Consider the following 8,009-nt stretch of genomic DNA (forward strand, 5'->3'; position numbering starts at 1 on the left):
GTCTTGGCACTCTTGTTGTAGATTATTTGGCCATAAATGCAGGGGTTCATCTCTTGACTCTCTGTTCCTGCCATTGATCTATATATCGATCTTTATGCCAGTACCACTACTGTTGCTTTGTAGTATGTTTTGAAATCAGGGAGTATGAGGCCTCCAGCTTTGTTCTTTTTAAAGATCATTTGGGCTATTTGGGGTCCCTTGTAATTCCATATATATTTTAGTATTTTTTTTTCCAATTTCTGCAACAAGTGCAATTGGGACTTTGACAGGGATTGCATTGAATGTGTAGATTGCTTTGGGTAATACGGACATTTTAACAATATTAAGCCTTCCAATCAAAGAGCGTTGGATGTTTTTCCATTTATTTGTATCCTCTTTGATTTCTTTCACCAATGTTTGGTACTTTTCCATGTACAAGTCTTTCATCTTTGTGGTTAAGCTTATTCCTGAGTATTTTATACTTTTTGATACTATAGTAAATGAACTTGTTTTCTTAAAAATTTCCTTTTTCAATTGGTCATTGATAGTGTATAGGAACACAATTGATTTTTGAGTGTTGATTTTGTATCCTGAAATTTTGCTACTTTTGTTTGTTCATTCTAGCAGTTTTTTAGTAGGATCTTTAGGGTTTTCCACACATAAGAAAAGTCTTCTTTTCTAGTTTGTATGTCTTTAATTTCTTTTTCTTTTCTGATTGTTCTGGCTAGAACTTCCAGTATTATGTCAAATATTAATGGTGAGAATGGGCTTCCTTGCCTGGTTCCTGATCTTAGAGGAAAAGCTTTCAGTGTTTCTCCACTGGGTGTGATGTCTGTTGTGGGTTTTCCATGTATGACTTTTACTATGTTGTGATAGTTTCTTTCTATTCTTAGTTTGTTCAGTGTTTTTTATCATGAAAGGGGATTGAATGTTGTCAAATACTTTTTCCTCATCCATTGAGATGATCAGGTGGTTTTAGTCCTCCATTTTGTTCCATTGATTGAGTTTCATATGTTGAACCATCCTTGCATTCTAGGTATAAATCCCAACTCATCATGGTATAAGATCCCTTTAACATGCTGTTGAATTTGGTGTGGTAGCATTTTGTTTAGGATTTTTGAATCAATATTAATCAGGGGTATTATCTGTAGTGTTTTTTTCTTGCTGTGCTTTGTCTGGTTTTGGTATCAAGGTAATTCTAGCCTCATAGAATAAGTTTGAGAGTGTCCTCTCCTCTTCGATTCTTTGGAAGAGTTTGAGAAGAACTGGTGTTAGTTCTTTAAATGTTTGATAGAATTCTGTAGTGAATCCATCTGGTCCTGAGCTTTTCTTTGTTGGGAGCTATTTGATTACAGTTTCAATCTCCTCACTAGTTATAGATCTGCTCAGATTTCCTGTTTCATTACGACTTAATCTTAGCTGGCTATATGTTTCCATTAATTTATTAATTTCTTCTAGGTTATCCTTTTTTGTTGTTTTTTTAAGTCTTTAAAGTCATGTATTAACAAGGTATATATGAACATTTTATGCAAAATATAATTATCATAATAGTTTCCAAAGGATTGTTGAATGAAATGGAGTGTAAGCAGCTTTGAATAGAATTAAAGGCAATTTGAATGCTGCAAATCATTGTAAGCACCTTATTTTAAAATAAAGTTTAATTTTCACTTCAAAATAATGTTTCCATGATTAGAAAAACAATTAGAAAAAGCCATGAAAATTTATATGGAATCGAAACCAAGCACATTCCCAGAAAATACTGTGAACATTTTTTCTTATTTTCTTTCTAACTTCTTAAGTGTGTGGCTTATAATCACTCATTTATTTATCAAGCACTTAGGCTGCACCAAGGAGTAAAAGGGATACAATTATTACAAACCACCTGTTTACTTAAGTCATGCCCCTGCAGATATTTATGAAGGGAAGACTGTTCTTGGCAAGAAGAAAATGGCATGTCACTAATCGCTTTTACTCAAATTGTTCAGTCGTCTGCAAATTCTATGGCCTTCTGGCCTGCCTTGCCCCATTCCCCATTCTGCCTGCAGAATCTCATTGCATTTTCCTCTTTTTCCATTTTGGCCTCCTTGGGAACCAAATGAAGGAAAGGCCAATTCCTGTGTTTGTAACAATTAGTCTGGTTTTTGGTTGTAATGAGAAGACCCAGCAGGTGTTTCACCAAAAACCGGGGCCAGAAACACGGGGTTTGTTGATTTTTGCCTTGGCATAGGAAAGCCAACCACCAACAGCTATGGTAAGGAGCGGCGGCTCCAGGGGCCGACACCCCCAAAGGGAGAAGTGATCGGCAGTGCTTCATTCTTCAGCTCACAGAGAAAAGAGCCTGGCTTGAAACCTGGGTCCCAGATGCCAAAAAGTTAAGGTGGCACTCCCTGAGTGCTGTTTGGGGAACTTCAGCTCCCTCCCACTCAAGCCACAAAGGGGTAATGACTGAAATCTACTTCACTGTAGGAAGGGAGATGTTGAACTGAGATTTGTCTGTGGCTAGGCCAGCAGCCATCATATACTGTATGTCAGGCAAGAAGCCTATTGCTTAAAAAGCCTCCAGAAGGCTGCTCACCAACACAGTGGAACTAATCTCCAGGCTTCTGATACTAGAGATTATGTTCTTCTTCCCCAGATTCTTTGGACATTCAAATCTCTAAATGATCAGGAAGCTGACCCTCCAATGTTCCCCAGAGCTACTTCCCAGCTCTCACAGATAAAACCCTCTAAGCTTCAGAAAAGGAGTGTGGCTCTGTGGTTGCTACTGGGTTGATGCAGAGAACACAGAGCAACTGCACGGCAGTTTCTCTTGTGTCTGGTGGATAGCTGAGCATGGGGAAAGATCAAGGGCATGGGGGCTGCCGAACTTCAGTTCCAGTTCCTGGCTGTGTGACCTCAGGCAAGTTATTTGACCTCTCTGAATGTATAAAATGGGAATGGCACAGCTTCTGTATCACAGGAGTAGACAAGACAATATGTAGAAAGCACTTACATCAACAGGTCATCGAAAGTCCGTTTTCTCCCTGGGGATGTGAGCAGCCATCTTGAAAGAGGGTTACTTAATGGCATAGTGCCATGTGCTCTTCCTTTCTGTTTCTGTGCTTGGCGTTACCCGATGATTAATTTTTAAGAGTTACTGGAACAATTACAATTCAACTTGGTCAAAAAAGTTCTCACAAATAGAAGCTGACTGTCATTTATTCACTCAGTTCCCGTTGGCTGAGTGTTGGCTCTAGGACTGGCACCAGGCACAGGAATTAAACATTCTGGACTCCAGAGGGCCATGTAAACTCTTCCTGAAGGATGCAGAGGAAGATTCGAACTGGAGGAAAACCCTAAAATGTGAGTAGGAATTGATCAGGCCAAGAAAACAGGCAAAGGATGCTCCTGTTTGGGGGAATATTGAATGCCAGGGCAGACACGAACACTCAGAGCAGGAGTAGCCAACTTTGACTCACATGCCTACTGGGTGTGCTCCTTGCTTTTTTAAATAAAGCTTTACTGGAACACAATCATGCATATCTGTTTACACATTGTCTAGGGCTGCTTCTACACTAGAACGGCAGAGGTGTGAGAGCAACAGAAATTTCATGCCTAGCTTAGCTGAGACTATTTAGCCACCTAGCCCTTTAAGAAAAATGTTGACCCTGCTCTAGTGTGCTGCCATCTCTGGTGTGAATGGGTGTTTGATGGTGATTGAGGGACCTTGGTGCTCTTTGCTGAAAAGCCCTCCATGCCTATGAATCAAGTTCAGGATCCTTAGCTTGCCATCCGAGGCTGTCCCGGGATGTGAAGCAGACATGCTCCACGTCATTGCATAAAACCTTGGTGTAAAACATCAAGATCCATCAAGCGACTTTAAAATGTCCATTGCATTTAGTGCTTGTGCCTTGAATTTGATGCAGTAGTTCCATTGATTGAAATCTGTTCTAAGGGAAGAATCCAAGCGACAGAGGAACACTTTGTTCCCTGGCCTGGCTATACCCACTTGTCTGAACTAATTTTTTTTTTTTTATTTTTTATTTTTTAGACAGAGTCATACTCTGTCACCCAGGCTGGAGTGCAGTGGTACCATCTTGGCTCACTGCAACCTTGCCTCCCGGGTTCAAGCGATTCTCATGTCTCAGCCTCCCGAGTAGCTGAGATTACAGGCATGCGCTACCCGCCTGGCTAATTTTTTTGTGTTTTTAGTAGAGACAGGGTTTCACCATGTTGCTCAGGCTGGTCTTGAACTCCTGACCTCAAGTGATCTGCCCACCTTGGCCTCCCACAGTGCTGGGATTACAGATGTGAGCCACTTTGCCCAGCCCCTGCCTTTATTTAAAATGTTGACATTTTGTTTGTGATAAAGTTGGGTTTTTTTTCATTCATTTTATTTTTTAAAACTATTGCATTAATTATTATTTACCTTGATAACTGAGTTTTCAGTATTCCCTTTAATTTTGATTCCCAGGCAACTGCCTCAGTCACTTCACCCCAGTCTCAGCTCTGGGAGGAGCAACGGAGGAAGTAGAGAAAATGGAAAGAGCACTGTGTCAAGGAGGCCAGGAGAAAAAGATTTGCCCAGAAGAAGGCTAATGCGACAGGATGAACATCAAAAACGTAACAGTAAGTGAGAGAAGCCAGATACAAAAAGTCATATACCATATGATCCCATTTTTATGAAATGTTCAGAAAAGGCAAGTCCATAATCTAGAGAGGCAGAACATAGATCAGTGGTTGCCAGGGGCTGAGGTCTCATTTTGAGATGATGGAAACACTCCAAAATTAGATTGCCATCATGGTTGCATACTGCTATGAGGGTACTAAAAACCATTGAATTGTACTCTGTAAGTGAGTGCATTTTATGGTACATAAGTCACACTTCAACAAGGCTATTAAAAAGAAAGAAGGCTGGGTAAGGTGAGGATTGGGAATTAAGCAATGAATGAGTAAATAAATGAATGAGTGACTCAAAGACAGGCAGTATTTCTAAACAAGAGAGTGCCGCAGGATTCGAGAGTGGGAAGAATTAAGTCTAGAGGATCCGGTTGTTCCTTAGCAAGCCCAAGGAGGAGCGGTGGGCCATGCAGCTTCCTGATACTTACCAGGGTGGAAATCCCAGACTAGACTCCTTTTTGGAACATGAAAGATCAATACACATCAAGAGACTTAAAAGTGTGGCCTGCCTGTTGTTTCTGTGCATTGCCTTTTGATACCATAATTCCATTTCTCAAAAGCTATGCTAAGGATAGAATCCGGATGATGGAAGAATGATTTACCCTTATGTGCTCACTACAGAGCTGTGTGTAGTACTGGAAAAAGGGAGATAACCCAAATGACCAACTGGTTAAATGAAATATGGCCGAGTGAAAGATAAAATGTTAAACAGCCACCTAAAATGATGCTAATGTTGAGGAAAAGTACGCTGGAATGGAAACTGGAAAAAGCAGGACAACAAAGGATAAAGAAAATATTGAAACCACCACAAGGAATTGTGTGTGTAGTGTAAACACCCAATAGCAGCACAGTCATAGTGTTATGGAAGAGCGACGGGCTTATGGATTGGTTGGATTTTACTCTGTGATAAGTGCTTTCAGCACTGTGATCAGACATTTCGTATGCTATCACTTTTCAAAGTCTGTGACTTAGTTATCCTTTTCTTGGTCAATTTCACAAATGAGGAAACTGAGGCTCAGGTTTAAGGAAATGTGTACGGGGTCACACAATTTGCAAGTGATGGAACCCAAGCCCAAAGGGGTGGAACTGGGCCTTCTCAAGTGTAGTTTAGTCAGGGTTCTCCAGGGAGACAGAATATATGTTATAATCTATCTGTATACACAGGACATGGACAGTTAACTGGCTAGATGGATGGATCGATGGGATTTATTATGGAAATTGGCTCACATGATTATGGAGGCTGAGAAGTCCCATGACAGGCCATCTGCAAGCTGGAGACCCTGGGATGCTGGCAGCACAGCTCAGTCCAAATCCAGAAGCCTCAGCACCAGGAAAGCCAATGGTAATTCTCAGTCTGATGCCAAAGGCCTGAGAACCAGAGCAGTGGGTGGGGCACTGGTGCGAGTCCCAAAGTCTAAAGGTCAGGGAGCTTGGAGTTCTGATGTTCAAGAACAGGAGAAGAAGAGTATCCTGGCTCCAGGAGAGAGAAAACAAACAAACAAACAAACAAAAAACCTGCCTTTTTTTCTGCCCATTTTGTTTGATCCAGACCACAGTCAACTGGATGGTGCCTGCCCCGCTAGAGGGCAGATCTGGCCCCTTCAGTCCACAGACTCCCACACCAGTGTCCTCCAGAAAAACCCTCACAGACACACCCCAAAGTGAGGCTTGACCAACTCTCTAGGGATTCTTTAATTCAGGCACCTGAAATTAACCATCACACCCAGGATCCATGCAGGCATCCCTCCAGCCAGCCCATGAGGTGGGGTTCACTGCCCTTATTCCACCCTAGAGATGCAGAAGGTGAAGTCTGGAATGGTTCAGTTATGGCTCAGCGCCAAGCAACCAGCATCGAGGGGCGCTGGGACGCCTGTGGATGGCCCGGGATGAGCTCCTGAACATCTTACATCCCGCAAGAGGACGGAGCATCCCTGATCTGAGAGTGAACAGAAGGCCTGGCACCAGGCCAAGGGCATCATCAAGGGAAAGAGGACTTCGCTCTGCTTCTGTTGAGAAGTGTTCTTTGTACCCAACAGTACAAAGACCAGGGATTTTGGTGACACAGCAGCCCGAGCCCAGCCTGGGTGCCTAGGATGCAGCTTAGCAGGTCAACTCTCAGTACTGCCAGGACTTCCCCCTCGGAAACCTGCAGGCTGGCAGTGTTTTACCAGGAGGGGGCCAACTCAACAAAAGCAGAGAGGGTGAAACATCCTGCACCAGATCATTTCAGACATCAGCGATGGACTGGTTGATGAGTAGTGTTTTTGCTGAGACTGATGGTGGACTCCCTATCCAAGAGATCCCGAATTCCTTCAGGTCAAAAGTCAGCAGCTGCACTGGAGCTTTCCTGACCCCCATGTCCAGGTACAAAGAAAACCCATCACCTGAGAGCCAATGGCCTCCAGAGCTAGTGTGGCAGAGGGGCTTGGCTCACGTGTCATCCTGCTTCTTTCTTGCTGTGTGACTTCGGGCTAGTAGCTTCACCTCTCTGAGCCTTGATTCCCACACTGATGATCAAACATTTCTAGTGCCAGATGCTGTTCTAGGAGCTGTGTACCTACTGCTTCAATCCTCATAACACTCCTATGAGGCTGGCATCATTGTCTGTAGACCTGTTTACAGAAGAGGACACCGAAGCCCCATAAGGGGAAGAGATTTGCCTCATGTCACAGTGAACAAGGGGAGGAGGCAGGATCGGAACTCAGGGAGCCTGGGCCTGGGTCCTGCACTGCTCACAACAGGCTCCAACTGCCCTGGTATGAAGACAAGGGCTGTAAGGATGAAGGCACACAAAATGCCAAGTGAGAGCTCTGGCCACGGTCCCTCTCACCATCTCCCAAGGCAAACCCCGCGGCTGTGGCCTTGGCTTTGCCAGAAGCTGATTCCATGCTGCTCCCCCAAGGGACCCCGAAGCTGTAGGTGTGCCAGGAAATTCCTGGCTGACAAGTGCGGGGTCACAGGAGGGCTGGAGAGCATGTCTCTCTGTTCATCAGCTCCTTGTGTGTGTGCGCTCATGTACGGGGTTTAATTAATGAAATGACGAAAACCTGGAAACATTGCATATATGCTTCAGTTTGACTCCATACTTTTCTTATTTCTTTTGAGTCATGAAATAGTAATAGTTCTCCAGATTTGTTACTTTTCTTCTTTTGATTCCCCCAAGGGGATGTAGGAAGCCGATCCAGTAGGGGACGTTCTGTGGTGTGTATGTCAGGACTGGCTCAGATCAGGTAGATTGGTGGGTGTTGGGGTGCTGCCAAGGGGAGAGAGTCCGTAAGAGAACAAACATCCCCAGGGACAGAGTAGGGGAAAAGGGGCGGGTGGGGGAAGCCCTTGAAAAGGGCGGAAATCTCTGCGGGGAGGAAGGGCTT

The 8,009-nt window shown here is 43.7% G+C and overlaps 1 long non-coding RNA gene across 1 annotated transcript; it reads left to right on the forward strand.

Annotated features, from left to right (window-relative positions):
- The first annotated feature begins 3,065 nt into the window (after window positions 1-3,065).
- On the forward strand, window positions 3,066-7,695 carry LOC105515537. The gene is made up of 2 exons (XR_001002344.1): window positions 3,066-3,321; window positions 5,803-7,695. It is a non-coding gene; the product is annotated as an uncharacterized LOC105515537 (long non-coding RNA).
- The last annotated feature ends 314 nt before the right edge of the window (window positions 7,696-8,009 follow it).

This window comes from Colobus angolensis, unplaced genomic scaffold (genome assembly GCF_000951035.1).
Source record: "Colobus angolensis palliatus isolate OR3802 unplaced genomic scaffold, Cang.pa_1.0 Scaffold262, whole genome shotgun sequence".
Taxonomy (NCBI): domain Eukaryota; kingdom Metazoa; phylum Chordata; class Mammalia; order Primates; family Cercopithecidae; genus Colobus; species Colobus angolensis.